Raw genomic sequence first — 17,772 nt, forward strand, 5'->3', positions numbered from 1 at the left:
AAGTTGGGTTCTGTTCTGTTATGTTACACATCTGTTCACTTCAGCTTTTATAGATTACATTTCTGGCTAACTAACTATATTAGAAACATTTTTTATTTAGCACAGCCTATCTATTTACGCAGATAAATTTTTAGACTGAACTGTTCTTTTAAAACTTTTGGAACAGTCATTTACTGAATAGCTTCTAAGCATTAAGGACTGCTTCCCAGGACAGGTCGTGTGATAATTAGGGATGGGTGAATTTTTTCCCCTTGTCTCGCCGAAAAAATGACGCCCATAGAATTGGATGGCTTTGTGTGTCAAAATAAAATAAAACATTTTTGACGCCCATAGACTTTAATGGGCGTCGGCGTCATTTTGCCGGCGGTGAATTTTTGGCGAAGCGAAACGGGTAAAATTCGCCCACCCCTAGTGATAATACCAAGGCAGGATGAGGTCCTATGCAGTGACTGTCCTTAGGTCTCTCTAAATCATCTCCTTACCTTTTTTGCTTGCTCCCTAAAACTTGGTTTAACTTGGTTTTGCCAAAGGGTGCCTCCACAACCCAAACATGAGTCTATTGATCATGAAAGTTAGGGCATTACATTTTATGTTAATTAATTTTGTGACAGTGAACAGGTTGTACAGAAAGCAGTTCTATTCATTAGTTTATGCTTTAACAAGAATTTTCCAATAACCGATTGTGGGTTCCTATCGCAAAACACTTCTTTGTCATTGTAAAGAAAAAAATCATTTGACAAATATCCCGGAAGCATATCTACAAAGGTGTAATCACTCAAATCAAATGGTATTGTTTAATCAGCATGATGCAATTAGTGCAAGCAGCTTCTAATGGCAGGTTCCTTATTGTAAATAACCCAGAAGCAAATGCAGAAATCTGTATTATCATTTACTTTCAAAGAAATGTGATCTGTAAGTGTTATAACATTTGTCTTCTCAAGGTTTATATCAGAAAAAGTGAAAAGCAAACACTGTGAACTATCTGAAAAAAACATAATAAGGTGAAATTTATCATGTACTGTCTCTTTAAAACTTCAACCATTCGCCACCTAAAAGCTGCCGAAGTGCTGTTTTAGCCTATGGGGGACCTCCTAGAACCTGAATGGAGGCAATTGGGGGAGTTTGGGAGATCGAAGGTCGAAGTTAAAAAAAAACTTTGATCGAAGTACGATAGTACAATTCGAAATAGGTCAAATTCAGCCCACTTCCACCTGAAAAAACTTCAACCTCCATTCGATTTCAATTAGAAATTCGCCGTTTTTTCAACTTCGAACTTCGTTCTCTGATAAATCTGCCCATAACGATTTTTTTTTTTTATCAAAGTCTGATTTTATCTCAACATTTTCTGCTACAAACTCCGGATCAAAACAGCATGGGTTTTTATGCTTACTTAAAAAAAATCAGATTTTCTCACATTTTTCCTCTGATTTTCATGATTTTTTTTGGATTTTTCCTCCGATTTTCATGATTTCTTTTTCGATTTTTCACCTGAAAATGTAGATTTCTTATGATTTTTGCCTGAAAACTCTGAAAACTTTGGGGTATTGCACGAAACCCAGAGCACAACAAAAAATCATTGGGAATTCTCCCATAAACTTATATGCAACCTCGACAGGTCTGAGATGTCATATTTTCAGATTCTGACTTTTCCATCCTCAGAGTGTAATAAATTCCAAAAAATGTGTGATTTTTTAAAAGTCTGATTTTATAAAAAAAATTCAGAGTTTAGCAAATAACCCCCTAAATATTTGTTTCTTTGCTTACAAGCATGCTATAAGATCTCTGAATAGTAAAATCAATGCAAATTCACAATAGAAGCAAAATAATCAAATATTTTGTTGTTAGATCATTAACATAAGATTCAAATTAAATTGAGTAACATGAAGAATAGACAGAATAGACATGTGATCTATAATATTATCAAATTTGTGTTTCTCAAACTCAAATTTCTGAGATTTATTAATAAAATAATGTCAAAATTAGCAGCTAAAACCTTACAAGCATCTCTGAAATTCAGTGGGAGAAGTATTTTAAACATTCAACATATTTTATTTAAATTTTCTTTCAATTGTCAAATTTGTTATGGAACAATGTTACTTTGCAACCAAGTTTTTTGGCAGTCACCTCTCACTGGACCAGCTACGATTAAAAAGGCTGTTTTTCCTGTTTGATAAGTTCTGAGGAGGTATGGGGAGAAATACTGTGTATGGTGTCAAAAAGATAGTAAACAAGTAGAAGCACTTTTTTTATCAGAAGCTCAGCTGATCTCCTGGAGATCTTTGTTTAAAGTGAACCATGCTTTCACATTTGTTCATTACAAGAACCGTGAACTCATTTTGTAATGATTACTGACTGTCAGTGTTAATTGCAAGTCAAATTTGTCATGTATTTATCATTTAATTGCATTCTTTGTTCAAATTCCATTTTACCTGTAATAGTTCTGATCTAACTGCTGAACACATGCCACTGTTGACCGTATTAGAGTTCACGTATCACGTGCTGTAATTATTTTCTTGCATGTAGAGGGAGAAACGGGGTTAGCATTTATTGACTTTAGCCCCCCCCCCCAAATGTTTCATTTCTTTTTTATTAAACTAAAAACAGTATTGGATACAAGTAATATAAAGATGGTGTTGAATGTAATTCCACAATAATATAGTGTACTGTATAGAAGAGTTTTAAACGGTCATTTATGACTGCAAATGTTGTGTTTACTGATGCTGTACTTGTGTGCAAACATGATCCTTGCACTTCTGTCCTGCCTCTTGTGAATTGTGTGCAGGAGCATCTAATGATACTGGGGAACCCCAGAGCCGCCACCATCCTGAACATGGCACTAATTCAAGGATTCCTACAGTGGGACTGTCACGTTCGGCACCCTATATCCAGAACCATTTCTAGGCTCCCTGGTCTCGGCCCTTGCTTCTGCCTAAAACAGTTGCCTTTCACTTTGGGAGGAGCCCTCCGCTAATTGGATGCCGCCAGGTCTTAATAAGAGAGGAGCAAAGCTAAAGGTTCTATACGAGCAAAGGGTCACGTTTGTTTCACCAAGGATACTGGATGGAAGACAGGCCAGGCAGACAAGCGTGGACAGGCAGACAGGGCCAGCACAAGCAGATTACAAGAATAGTCCGACAGGCAGGGTCGGTGCAGGCAGAGTTCAAGGAATGGTCAGACAGGCTAGGATCAGGATTGGAGAGCGTAGAATAGTCAACAGGCAAGAGTCAGATTGGAGAGTTCAGAAAAAGCAGGCAAGGGTCAATATCAATAGATCAAGCAGGATTCACAAGGAATAAACACCCAGGATACTAATGAATAGAACCTAACAATGGGCAATGTGTTCAATACTGAGATCCCTTTAAATACTTTTTGAATTTCGCACCAATGCGGGATGACGTCATCACACTGGCGCGTAAAACTTGGAAGTGCGTGCCGCTCACACCATAGGAGAACCGGTACTCAGAGGAGAAGGACGTGTGTGGCGGGCGCCCCCCAACCAGAGGCACGACGGGCATCCCTGCCGACCACAGGGTAAGCCACTAGACCACCAGGGTAACTTATCGTTACAGGGATGACTTGCGGTAAAAGACACACTAATGGGTTTTTGACTCTGTGTGCTGAAAGTGATGAAGTCCTCACAAATGTCATTGCATGCAACCAGTTTTGTTGGAAACAACAATGCTTTGTGGATAAAAAAAACATGACACTTGTTTTTAAAATTGCACTTTGCACACTGGAATATGTTCGTAAACTCCTTTTTTTATTTTCCTATGGCCATATTTACTTACACCAGTGAAAAGCAGAAAACTATTTCAGATTACTTTTTTACCCATAAAAGAAATATTTGCATCATATAGTGCAACAGCATTTGCGGCCTCTCTAGTACATAAGTTGGTCTTGTAAAATCAGCTGATTTGTTTTAGTACAGATGTCAATTCAAGCTAGTAAACTCCACCAATTTCCATGAAATGTTGATTATTAGAAATAAAGAAAAACTCAATTGTGTGCCCCATATGGGGTCTCATTTAAGAATGCTCAAGCCTTTAGGCTTGAGTATTTGACTAATAAAAACACGAGCGTTCCTAAACTCTTCCTCCCAATCTTTTTTTTTTTTTTTTAATAAAAAGCTTGACGCCTAGGGACATATTTATCAAGGGTCGAATTTCAAATTTGAAAAACTTTGCAATTCGAATTCAAAAAGACCAACCGAAATTAAGGTTTTTTTTGGCCGAATAGGTCAGTTTTCGAATCAATAGGTCCGTATTCGGCCAAATTCGAATCGTACGAATTGAAGTAATAGTGCTATAGATCGAATTAGAATCAAAGTTTTCCCCCCAAAAAACTTTGATTTTTCAAAGTCCACCAATTGACTCCAAATAGGTTCTAGGAGGTCCCCCATAAGCTAAAACAACAATTCGGCAGGTTTTAGATTGCGAATGGTCATAGTCTAATTTTTAAAGAGACAGTACATGATAAATTTCAAAACTCGAATTTTCGTGTTTTTTTTTTTAAATTCTAATCGAATTTGGACTATTACCTAGTTTAGATACACAAAAATAGCTCAAAACTCACATTTTTTAATTTTAAAATTCACCTCGACCTTTGATAAATCTGACAAGCTTTTTATTTCATTTTTTTTTTGTCTGGGAAAAAAAAACAACCATCAGGAAGCCGAAGTATTCAAATGCTCATGTCCAAAGGCTTGAGCGTTCTTAAACGGGGCCCTTAGTATTCTAACTATGACCTAATCAAGTATCACAAAAAATACTGAAAATATTTTGTCGTTTTCTTTCATTCTTTAAATAAGACTCTTGCTGTTCAACCTAAGGAATCTAAACCTAATCTTTATTTTCGTAACGCAACACAATTCCAATGGCAAGATGTTCCAAGGTGTTTGATAAAAAGATTAAAATATGCTCTTTTGTTTTACTGTAGCATGTGTTCGATAGGAGTGCTGCCATCCATGTAATCTCCATCTGTTTTCAAATGTTTTATATTGCAGAAATGAGGTAGAGAAGAGATACCAATTATTGAACTGTAAAAAAGAAAACAGATTTACCCCAGATGTTCATGGTTTTTTGTTTTAAATTTCTGCATTGCTTGAAAATAAAGCCTTATTATTGGTTTCACTTAAATGTAGTTATCAATCGGGAGAAAGCCTTATTGCTCTAGGACCTTTATTTGCATCTGCATTCACCTTGATGGCCCTTCAAGGGAATCATTCACGAAGTCTGACTCAATCAAATAACAGTATGCTGCATTATGTGCACATTTCACAGTTAGATGTAAATACTGAAATAAGGCACCAAGTGAAAATAAAAATATATACATCAAGAGAAGTGGAAACACACAGCATGAGGTTAATCACTGATCATTGGAATGCATTTACTTGTGAATGTATTTACAGGCTCTGGAATACAATTCTAGCCAACACTGCATGACCTTCGTTTACTCTCCTTGGTCTTCACTACTGACAAGAAAATACTAGAACAGTAGCGAAAATTTGCCCGAAAAAATTAGCCGGCGTCAAAAACGGGCGCTGCCATCAAAAACTAGACGCCAGCGCCGTTTCGCAAATTTTTCGCCGTTTCGCGAATTTAGCAAAACGCCGCAAATTCGCCCATCACTAGAGACTAGAGCATGGGACTGATAATCCGAAAACATTATTCTAACTCCATTACAGGCTTGTACAGGTACAGTATGGGACCTGTAATCCAGAATGTTTGGGACCTGGGGTTTTCCAGATAACGGTTTTCATGTAATTTGGATCTTCAAAATTTAGGCTTATTAGAAAATCATTTAAACATTAAATAACCCAAATAGGCTGGTTTTGCTTCTAATAAGGATTAATTATATCTCAGTTCATAACAAGGTACTGTTTTATTATAACAGAGAAAAAGGAAATCCTTTTTAAACATTTGGATTATTTGGATGAAATGGAGTCTATGGGAGATGGCCTTTCTGTAATTTCTGGATAATATAGTTACATAGTTAAATCGGGTTGAAAAAAGACAAATAAAAACCCAGCATCCATACACACATGCATACACACATCCCTGTACAGGTGTAGGATCCATTATCCAGAAACTATTTATCCAGGCAGCTCCAAATGATGGGAATACTCCGTTATAATTAGGGATGCACCGAATCCACTTTTTTGGATTCGGCCGAACCCTCAAATCCGTCGTGAAAGATTCGGCCGAATACCGAACCGAATCCAAATCCTAATTTGCATATGCAAATTAGGGGTGGGAAGGGGAAAACACTTTTTGTGACAAAAAGTCACACTATCCCGCCCCTAATTTGCATATGCAAATTAGGATTTGGATTCGGTTCGGCCGGGCAGAAGGATTTGGCCTAATCCGAATCCTGCTGAATAAGGCCAAATCCTGGCCGAATCGCGAACCGAATACTGGATTCGGTGCATCCCTAGTTATAATCAAATAATCAAAATTTTAAAAAAATTATTTCCTTTTTGTCGTAATAATAAAATAGACCCTTGCATTTGATGGCAGTTAAGATGCAATTGATGCTTACTAGAGACAAAACAATTCTACTGGGTATATTTAGTGCTAAATTTTTTTTTTAGTAGACAATGTATGGAGATCCAAATCACGGAAAGACCCCTTATCCGAATCCCTCAGGTCCTGAGCATTCTGGATAACAGGTCCAATACCTATATATATGTTACCTCCCAGTAAAAAGTACGGAAGATTCATAAAGCAGCACCATGCAAGGTTCTGTTTTATTATTAGAGAGAAAAGGAAATTATTTTTAAACATTTGTGTTATTTGTATTATTTGGAAAAAATGGAGTCTATGGGAGATGCCATTTCAATAATTCTAAGATTTCTGGATAATGGATTTCTGGATAACAAATCCCATACCTGTTTTGTTTTTATTGAAACACATGCTTACTTCATACAACTATGACTAAGTGCTAGCTATAGCATGAAATGCGTAAAACAAGTTAATCCTTTTGAGTGCCTGCCAAGATTATTTTAGGTTAGTAAAATATACACCAATCCATAGATATATACACTTTATATAAATATCTTAATCTATGTGACTTTACAAACCTGCACAATTCTGCAGACACCCTTTAATATAGAAAGACAAATTATTTAATTTAGTCCTTATCCGAAAATGATATACCCCCTATTGTAAAATATAAATACTGTATATCATGTCACCCAGGAGTTCCATGACCATATAAAGGCACAAGGCTGAAGGTTGAGCACTTTTTTACAGGTCACAGAACTCAGAGGTGACTTTTAATATCCCCATATTTTAAAACAGGGGGTACATTATTTATTATAATATACACGTTTCAGTGAGCCATGTGACAAATTACTAAGCAACGATTATAACTGATGACATCACTAATCACCAATAAAATGGATATCATTTACAGGATATTCATCGATCTTGTGTGTTATATAATGATATTATGGGGCACATTTAATTAGCGTCGAATATCGGTAATTAATTAAGTAACCCTTGATATTCGACTGTCGAAGTTAAATCTTTCTACTTCGAATATCGAAGTCGAAGGATTTACTGCAATTCGTTCGATCGAACGATCTAAGGAAAAATCGTTCTCCCAAACTATTAAATCCTTCGAATCGAACGATTTAAAGGATTTTAATCTATCGATCGAACGAAATTCCTTTGATCAATAAAAGCTTAGAAAGCCTATGGGAACCTTCCCCATAGGTTAACATTGAGGTTCGGTAGGTTTTACTTGGTGAAGTAGGGAGTCAAAGTTTTTTTTAAAGAGACAGTACTTCGACTATCGAATGGTCGAATAGCCGAACGATTTTCAGTTCGAATCGTTCAATTCGAAGTCGTAGTCGAAGGTTGAAGTAGCCAATTCGATGGTCGAAGTAGCCAAAAAAATCATTCGAAATTCGAAGTATTTTTTATTCTAATCCTTCACTCGAGCTAAGTAAATGGGCCCCTCACTCACAAAGTTAAATACACCAGTTCTAATGAGCCTTTATTAGAAGAACATCGACCTACAGAATATTTAGATGAATTATAAAGGTTACAGAGTTTTTATGTTCAACAAGTCCTTTCCATTTCTTTATCCAAACTAACTTAACTAACTGAATCTACCAGACATGGACAAGCTCAAATGATCTCTACAGCAAAACCAATTAAATCTTCAATGTGTCTTTAAGTAGTTGTATCTCATGTGAGACCTGATGTCTGATCCAATTATCTTTGTTTTAGAGAAGATGTCTATAGAAATGTGGGTTTATGTGTATAAGGGGGTGGGTAGGATAGGAAAGAGCAGAGTTTAATTGACCACTATTCTCAAAAATGTGCTTATTAGCTTGAAATCTTTCTCTATTCAGGCTATAAGCAACTATTGGAGTTCATTATTGCTAATCCTATGCCTCAAATATCCCAGAATTGGTTAGTACTTGACAGGTGATAATAGAAGCTAAAACAAGACAGAAACTGAATGTTAAACCAGAAAATAAATCTTTTAACATACAAAAACAAAGTAAAATAAAAAAAACACAGCAGCCTTTTAGTGTAAAAGAAAAAAGCAGTGCCTGTCTACAAACTCCGTCCTTTGAGGTGCATTTTTGGAAACTTCCTCTTCACTGTATTTCATTAAAAGCAGATTTGTTACAAGATCACAGAAAGTTTGCAGTTAGAAGCCACACACTGATATAGCTGGGTGCTTGATGGATGATTTGTTTAGTATTTGGGTGAACTGAGAAAAGGAATCAATCCAATTGCCTGCAGTGTTGCTATGTAAACTTGCCAGCTAATGAGTTTGTCAGCATCAGTGGCACAAGCTCCTTTTAGGCTTGTTAACAAGATTAAAAAAAAAACAATGTTTTTGACGGCAGTAATTGGTGATAAATACAGTATGTGCCAAGTCCCATTATTTTACACCTCTAGTTCTTTGTAACTGGGTTTTCCTACAGGTTCTGCGATGTCCATTTTAGCCCAACTAACGGCACAAAACAAGAAAAGTGTATGGATCCATTTCAGCATGATTTAAGGACATATTTCATAGTCCAAAAACGACTATTCCTCATGTGCAGATACCTAAACATTACGAATTACACTGATTTTGGAGACAGTAAGATTAGACTAGTTTACAGGAAAGTGGTGTGACTGATTGATGGTTATGTTCTTTTTTGCAATATTCAGTCCCTCCACGTGGTCATCTGTAAGGAACATTGTGCTGGATCAATTCTTTCTACTGTAGCTTCACTCAGCATTCAGCTTCTATAGAAATGTCAATCCAAGTGGCTTTAAACTGCTGTTTAGGTATTTAAAGGGCATGTAAAGTCTAAAATAGAATAAGGCTAGAAATTCTGTATTTTGTATACTAAATATAAACATGAACTTACTGCACCACAAGCCTAATCAAACAAATAATTTATGCTTTCAAAATTGGCTACAGGGGATCACCATCTTGTAACTTTATTAAACATCTTTGCAAGACCAAGACTGTGCACATGCTCAGTGTGGTCTGGGATGCTTAGGGATCATCATAAACAAAGCTGCCTGAGTTCTGCATGGCTGGAAAGTAAGGAGGGGGCTCCCCCTGCTGTTCATAAGTATGATTGTTTCCCTGCAGAGCAGTTAGGGACCGTCTGACAATTCCTATCCACAGGTTTCTTATAAAAAAGATACACATTTTTTAATTAAAGTATATTGGAGATATGTTTCTTTTTCATTAAAGAAAGTAAAAATTGTATTATATTTTTTGGCCTTTACATGCCCTTTAATAATAACCATTCATACACATATGTTTTTATTCAGTTTTGATTACTAAATCTTAATTGGAGTCTGTAGAAAAAAGGCATCAGTTGATCAGTTGTCTATAACTCATTACCCATTCATGCTGTGGCTTTTTATTGTGGTCATATAGCTCAACTCTTGTAACAATTACCTCATTGGCAGATCTCAACAATGGGAAGAGCATCGTATGCACCTCGTTACAAGAGGTAAAGAAGGGTGTAGCAGAGGAGAGCAGGAGGGCATAAAACAACCAGGACTTATGCAAGGTCAAATGTTGGGCCGAAGGTCAGGGCAGGCAGGGTTCTATTGGAGTCAAGTTCAGGCATGAGGTCAAGAAGCCAGAGTACTGGCGAAATTTGAAGTCTTGCAGATGGTTGTACATAGGAGATCAAAACACTCGCTAAATCAGCAAGGGAGCTAGGCCTATAACCAAGCTCTGACTGATATCTTCATGTATGTCGGCACAATAAGCCTATCGCAGAGAAAGTTCTGCTGTGAAGTCTGTTTTTGCCTCAAGAATTGACCATGTTAGAAACTGACATTGTATCCCAATATACAATTTGTTTTCTTACACATTATTTCACATAACGCCACTTTGGGAGGATTATTTATCAATATTTTAATTTTTGACGTATGGGTTTTTTATGTGAATGAACCTGAAAACTTCCGAAACTGTGTTATTTATGAAAAATCTTGAATATAAAAGACTGCCTCAAACAAAAACTTTTTTTTTTCTTTTTCAATGGGTCTACCAATTCTCAAAAAAAAAATCAAAAATTCAAAAACTTGAATTTGAAAAATCACATTGACTTCTTCATGAATTCACCGGCTTTTAGTTGCTGAATTTTTACATTCGAGTTTTTCAAAGTTAGATGATTAATCAGTAGTTAGATTTTAGTAAACCTTTTAAAATAAGGATACAAAAATAGACAGTAAATATGCAATTGCCATTTAGTGAATTGAATTGTTCTGGTGTTATCTCTGGCACACTATTATCACCCTCTATTGCACTTTTTTCAACTGTATGCCAAGAGAGAATCAAGGTTAAAGGACCAATAAAACAATGAGCAAAGAAAAATGTTATGAAACACAAGTTATTCTCATTCAGTCCATATAACTTTTTAGGAGCAAAATTCTTTGAATTTATTGGTTATCTATTTGATACCTATAGATATCTTCAATCTTCAAAAATATATAACCATATAGAGCCATATAGCCTCGGAGTCATTGCTTTCATCTGAGCTTTAGATAACACATTAATTTCCTATACTATGTTGTGTGTGTGACTTTTATTGGCAAATGCAAAATGAGACCAGAGATATTGAAAAATAGGATTATATATGCTGACAAATTTAAGAAGCAAAAGGCAAAACTGTGACATTGCTAAAAATATAAAAATTACACATTAAAATTAATGTTTCCCAGCATTGCTTGATCTAAGCAGAAGATGATGTACAAGTCTATAAAAGACCCAGAAGAAAACTATCATTCTAGCACAGGGAAGAATCCTCTGTTTACACAAAAAACACTGTTAACTGATGACACTCACATCAGAGTCACGCATTTTAATAAAACATTCCCTGCATCTCCCATCGTTTCATAAAGATTTTATATCCGACACTGTCATTTATTATCCATTTATGAACTGCAACAGACAAAATGAAACTATTTTAATGGCTCCCACAAAGATATATTAAAGGGGTTACTTTAGAGACGACATAATAAGACTGTGATTTCTCTGCAGACAAATAAAAGGTTGTTACCTCTTGGAGCCTACTGTTCATGGAGAGATAAAGTGCAGAGAGAAGGATATATTGTATTATCTAGATGATTGGATTTTGATATTAGTTTAGTATTTGTGAATGCTGCTTGCCAATACAGCATGAGAGCTCTGGGCTACTGTTCATAGACCAGCCATTAATGTCTCTTGTTAAAAATACAAATTCAACATTACTAGGCTCTTTACAAACATGAGATATATGTATTTTAGTCTAGAAGTAAAGTCTAGCAGTGATTATTACTCATAATAAAAGTCACTTTGCTTTTGTCCCACATGTTAAATGATTTTTGGTTAGAATAATGGCAGCAATTACTACTTCTCTCCCAATGCTCCCTACAACAAGCCTGAGGCTGGTTCTGGTGTAGAAATGTCAAATGTTCACATTTAGCAAGTGGGTATCATCAATCATATTATCTGCCAATAAACCTTATCTAGACAACAGAGAACCAACTATTGCTATAAAGGTACTTGATTGTCTATACACTAAGCAAAAGTCCGATAACAAGCCAAAATCTTCTCATGCTCGTTGAGAAGGGAGTTAGAAGACCAAGATGAAGATGGGAAATCAGAAAAAGAGAATGGTTGATTTAGTGTAAACTGTTTGATTACACTGCAAATAATTCATTCCACCATATAAAATATAATTCCTGGACCAAGAAGTGTATTTTCTTTAGTTGTAATAGTATTTTGTAGGTGCCATCTCTGGTCATGTGCATTCAGAAAGAGCCAGTGCTGCACTAAGGAACTGCTTTCTGACAGGCTATTGTTTCTCCTACTCAATGTAACTGAATGAAACACAGTTGGACCTGGATTTTTACTATTGAGTGCTGTTCTTATATCCACCAGGGAGCTGTTATTATGGGTAGGGTTAAGGTTTTGTGTTATTTTGCTATCTGGTTACCTTCCCATTGTTCTGTTATTGGTTCCTGGTGGGGGGGTGGAAGTAGGGGATGATACCACTCTGACTCGCAGTGCAGCAGAAAAGTGTGACTGACGTTTATCATAACACAAGTCACATGAATGGGGGCACCTGGAAAACTGACAATATGTCTAACCCATGTTAGATTTCAAAATTATAGGCCAGATTTATCAAGGTTTGAATTTCCAAGTAATGGGAGTTTTTGAATTCCCATAACTTCACAATTTGAATTAAAAAAGACCAATCAAAATGTATCAAACATCGAGGAGTTTTTTGGGTGGATTTGAATCGCAGTAACAGCTCATTCAATCAAAATGTTTCTAAAAAAATACTTTGATTTTTCAAAGTCCACAATTGACTCCAAATAGGTTCTAGAAGGTCCCCCATAGGCTAAAACAGCAATTCAGCAGGTTTTAGATGGCGAATGGTTGAAGTCACATTTTTAAAGAGACAGTACATGATAAATTTCTATATTCAATTTTTTCTTTCAAATTCAAATTGAATTTGGACTATTCCTTAGTCGAAATACACACAAAAATAGCTTGAAATTAGATTTTTTTTAATTCAAATTTTCACTTCAACCTTTGATAAATCTGCCCCTAAATATAAAAAAAATCACTTTGCTCTATTATCTATAAAATGGATTTCAGCGCAGAGCTCTGCTGGAGCAGCACTTTTAACTGGTGATTTTTAAAGAAAAACATGTTTTCCCAAGACAGTATCCCTTTAATGCATTACTGTTTGTTTTTAGATTTAATTTGGGTAGAGAGTCAACAGTCCATTATTTGAATTCTCTTTTAACACTTTTGCCTATTAAGCTGCTGGACCCTGAAGTTCTTGCCTCCTCTTGTTGTACTTGTTGTAATGGCTGGTCAGTGTACAGCAGCCCTGAGCTATCAGTATATATCCAAGTAGATATCAAATATATGAAAAAAATATAAAAATTCACCTAGAGTATATATTGTATCCTGCTATCTGTACTTCATCTCTGCACTAACAGTAGTCTCTGAAAGGGATGCCTTAATGATTGCCCTACAAGAATGTAACATTATATAACTATTTTTCTAACTGGACCAGTAATAAATCTTGTGTTTAATAAAAAAAATATTTAAATAAAATCATCCTAAAAAAGTGGAATTATATTTCTTAAAAAAGTGGAATTATAATTATATAATCTTGTGTTTAGTAAAAAAATATTTAAATAAAATCCTCTTAAAAAAGTGGAATTATATTTGTTAACTTAGCACCTCTCTGAAGAGATAGCAGTTCTCCATTCATATCATCTGCTTTAGATGAAGAAAAGCCAATGCAAAAAAGAAATATCTATGCAAATGGTCTTACATATGTGTTAAATATAAAAATATAATGCATTACATGAACACAGCCTTAGCCATAAGGCCTACAACTTAAAGATAAACAGATAGCTGAAGGCCTTACACTTTAGTACACTACATTTGTTGGTTCACTCCATGTTCTATAGAAGTAATGGCATTTGGTACCATCACTAAATGACAAAATAGTTGCCAATTTAATTTTTCTCTTAAATATACAGACTGTGTGCTATTTTGGGCATAATACATATGTAAATTAACAGCTACATGATTTTATTTGTTCAAAATCATTTTTGTTTTCATATTTGTTCTAACTCAGCTACATTTTATCACCAATTCCACCAGGTAGTCAAAGCTCTTTGCAGGAGTTTATCATTGTAAATGAGCCTTTTCAGATAAAGAGTAATTGAAACTGGTATGTGTCCTGTGGGACATTTTCTCTCATCCTGAGTCCATTTCTAGACCTCTGCTATAAAACAAAATAGGTATGCTCTCTTTTTCCACTTTAACACTTTAAGTGATTATATTTTGGCTAAAAACAGCATTGCAGTCTATTCAGGACCATGCACATGTTGATATATATACATGGATGTTAGATGATTTAGAAGTCTAGTGAGCACAGCACAATGTAGGACCTTGATGATATTGAACCCCAGGCAAAGTGTGCCCTCTTTTATTCTCTCCCTAACTCACCCCCCTTTTATAAACTGACATGTCCCCCACTGCTTTTTTTACAGGCAAACATTCCATATGGGAAAACATTGCTCCAGAATTAAGCACAGTGATCTCTTGCCAGGTATAAATGTACAAGAACAGAAGCAAGTTGGGGTTGTAAGTTTAGAAAAGGGGTGCAGAGATTTTAATTAATCTGCTCCATTTATAATGATGAGCCCAATGTTCCTGCTTCTTCGGCAGGAAAATTGGGTTCATCAACAGAGCAGAAGGTTGCCAGGCTTGTGATTAATTTCATGGAATACTCAACATGATGCATAACAAAGTCAAGGAGATCCATTGTCACATACACATACATTGTTGGTAATTTTGGACCAACACAATAATTTTTCATAATGATCATTTTTATTTCCATGATTTTTGGACATGGCCACAGGTTCAGAAGAGGACCTGGTATTACTTCAATAGAGTCTACCTGAAATTCCATACATAGTATTCACTAGGAAACAAAAGGACCACTTTGCACGATAGCAAAGATAGCAAAATAGCTACTTTACCAATCAAACACACAAAATGGCAAGGGGCAGATTTATCAAATGTTGAATTTCGAACGTATGTGAATTTTTTTTTCTCTAACAAATTTGAATGTACTCACAACTTGAACGGGAGGTTATTTATGGAAAAACTTGAATGTCTAATATTCGGTTGAATATGAACAACCCAAAAATTTGAATCGAATTTTAATCGAGTTTTCCTTCGCAAAATTTGCAAATTCGCAAAAAATGGTGGAAACGGAAAGTTCATGAAAAAATCATGAAATTCGGTAGTTTTCACAAAAAAATGGTGAAATTCTGAAGTTTTTACGAAACATTCGTGAAATTCAGACGTTTTCTCACAAAATCTAGCAATTCAAACCTTTTCACAAAAACAATCAAGCATCTCAAACGTTTTCAAGGAATATTGTGAAAATCGTAAATTGCTGCAGGCGAATTTTCACCGGCGAATTTTTATTTACCGGCGGCAAAATGGGGAAATTCCCCGTGAATTTGTGCCTGGCGAATTTATTCGCCCATCACTAATGTTTGTTTATATATATGTATATATATATATATATATATATATATATATATATATATATATATATATATATACTGTATATACATACAATCACAAACACACTCACAGACAAACATATAAAATTTGTCAACATCAAATATATAGGGAATAATATAAGTAAAACACAAGGATATTACGAGTCACCAAGGAGTTCCATGGCCATAGGTCATAGAACCCTTGGTGAATTTTAATATCATCATATCATATTTTACAACAATGGATACATTATTTAATATAATACACACATTCAGTGAATCATGTGACATTAATGTCTATACTAAAAAATCATTTATTAAACCCAATAGGATTGTTTTGTATCAAATAAGGATTAATTATATCTTAGTTGGGATCAAGTACAAGCTCCTGTTTAATTACTACAAGGAAAAAGGAAATCATTTTTAAAAATACGAATTGTTTAATTATAATGGAGTCTATGGGAAGCCGTCTATGGTTTCTGGATAACAGATTACATACATGTATACTCCATTCAATTGGCTAGGTGGAGTGTAGGGTTATGTTGAAATCATATGATGCCTAGTCCGTAAGATAAGGCCAGCTTTAAAAACTCCAAGAAAGAATATAATAATACACCTTTTGGTGTAGCAATTTAAAGTATGAATACTTTCATAAAATTCATACAGGTATGGGACCCATCCAGAATGCTCGGGACCTGTGGTTTTCTGGATAAGGGGTCATTTCATAATTTGAATCTTCATACCTTAAATCTTCTAAAACAAACATTTAAACATTATATTAACCTAATAGGATTATTTTGCCCCCCCAATAAGAATTAATTATATCGTAGTTGGGATCAAGTACAAGCTACTGTTACTTATTATTACACAGAAAATGAAAATCATTTGTAAACATTTTAATTGTTTGCTGAAAATGGAGTCAGTCTTCCTATAAGTCAGAGCTTTCTGGATAATTGGTTTCTGGATAACGGGTCCCATAACTGTACAAGCATCAATATCCAGTGCTCATGTCCATGTGAAAAGCACCATCAGGCCAGTTCTGAAATGTCAGACTACCCCTCTCTTGCCTTCTGCCTGCTCTCCACTTACCTCCAGTCTATCCAACCCCCCCCCCTCCGTCGCTTGATTTGGGTCACTAGTAGTGATGGGCGAATTTATTCGCCAGGTGCGAATTCGCGGCGAATTTGCGCGATTCGCGTCAGGCGAATAAATTCGCGAAACGCCCGCGAAAATTCGCGGGAAAAATTCGCCGACGTCAAAAAATTTTTCCGAAAAAACGGACGCCGGCGTCAAAAACGGCGCCGGCGTCGGAAAAACGGGCGCCGGCGTCAAAAACGGGCGCTGGCGTAAAAAACTAGACGCCGGCGCCGTTTCGCGAATTTTTCGCCGTTTCGCGAATTTCGCGCGAAATTCGCTAATTTTTCGGCGAAGCGAAACGGCGCAAATTCGCCCATCACTAGTCACTAGTAAATTGAGCAGCAGTTACAGCTCATCAGCGATAAGTCTGTGTGCAGTTTATATTAAGCAACATGCCCTGCAAGGGACCAGTGCTTTGCAATTCTTATTAACAGGAGCAAGGCATTTTTGACCAATTAGGGCTGGCCTCAGACTGCCTCGAGATTATGTGAAATGAGGGCCACAGGTTTTCTGACATATCCGAAGACAAGCATAGCCTAATGAGCCTGGGTGAGAAATAAAAGATTCCTTTCACAGCAGGTCCTGCTTATACTTCCTAACCTCAAAAGCATCACATGGTTGTCAACTTTTTTTATTTTTTTATTTTTTTTTTGCTTTGGCTGGACTCCATAGCAAGTACCGTACAGTCCTTTTGCCGCTTATCACTTCCAGCTGCATTCTTTAACTGACTCCATGCAGAATATCATCATCATATAAGTAAAAGTGCCAGCAAGTTATGCAGTTATGTTACAGAGTAAAAAATAGGATGAGAGAGCTCTACGCACAAGAGCTTACAATCTAAAGGGATCTATACAAAACAAACCCATTGATTTATGTTTAACTTTTTTTATATAAAACTTAAGATATGGTGATCCAAATTAAGGAAAGATACCTTATTCGGAAAATACCAGGTCCAAGCAATCTGGATAATATGGATAATCTGGATAACAGGTCTCATACCTGTATATTCATTTAAACTCTATCTATATCTCACAAGCCCACTCTGCAGGACTATAGCCCTTGGCATCAGCTG

The 17,772-nt window shown here is 35.8% G+C and overlaps 1 protein-coding gene across 1 annotated transcript in view; it reads right to left on the reverse strand.

Moving 5' to 3' along the window:
* Window positions 1-17,772, reverse strand: part of LOC108707575 (contactin-5) — an 879,452-nt gene that overhangs the window by 597,337 nt on the left and 264,343 nt on the right. The window lies entirely within an intron of this gene.

This window comes from Xenopus laevis, chromosome 2L, assembly GCF_017654675.1.
Source record: "Xenopus laevis strain J_2021 chromosome 2L, Xenopus_laevis_v10.1, whole genome shotgun sequence".
Taxonomy (NCBI): Eukaryota; Metazoa; Chordata; class Amphibia; order Anura; family Pipidae; genus Xenopus; species Xenopus laevis.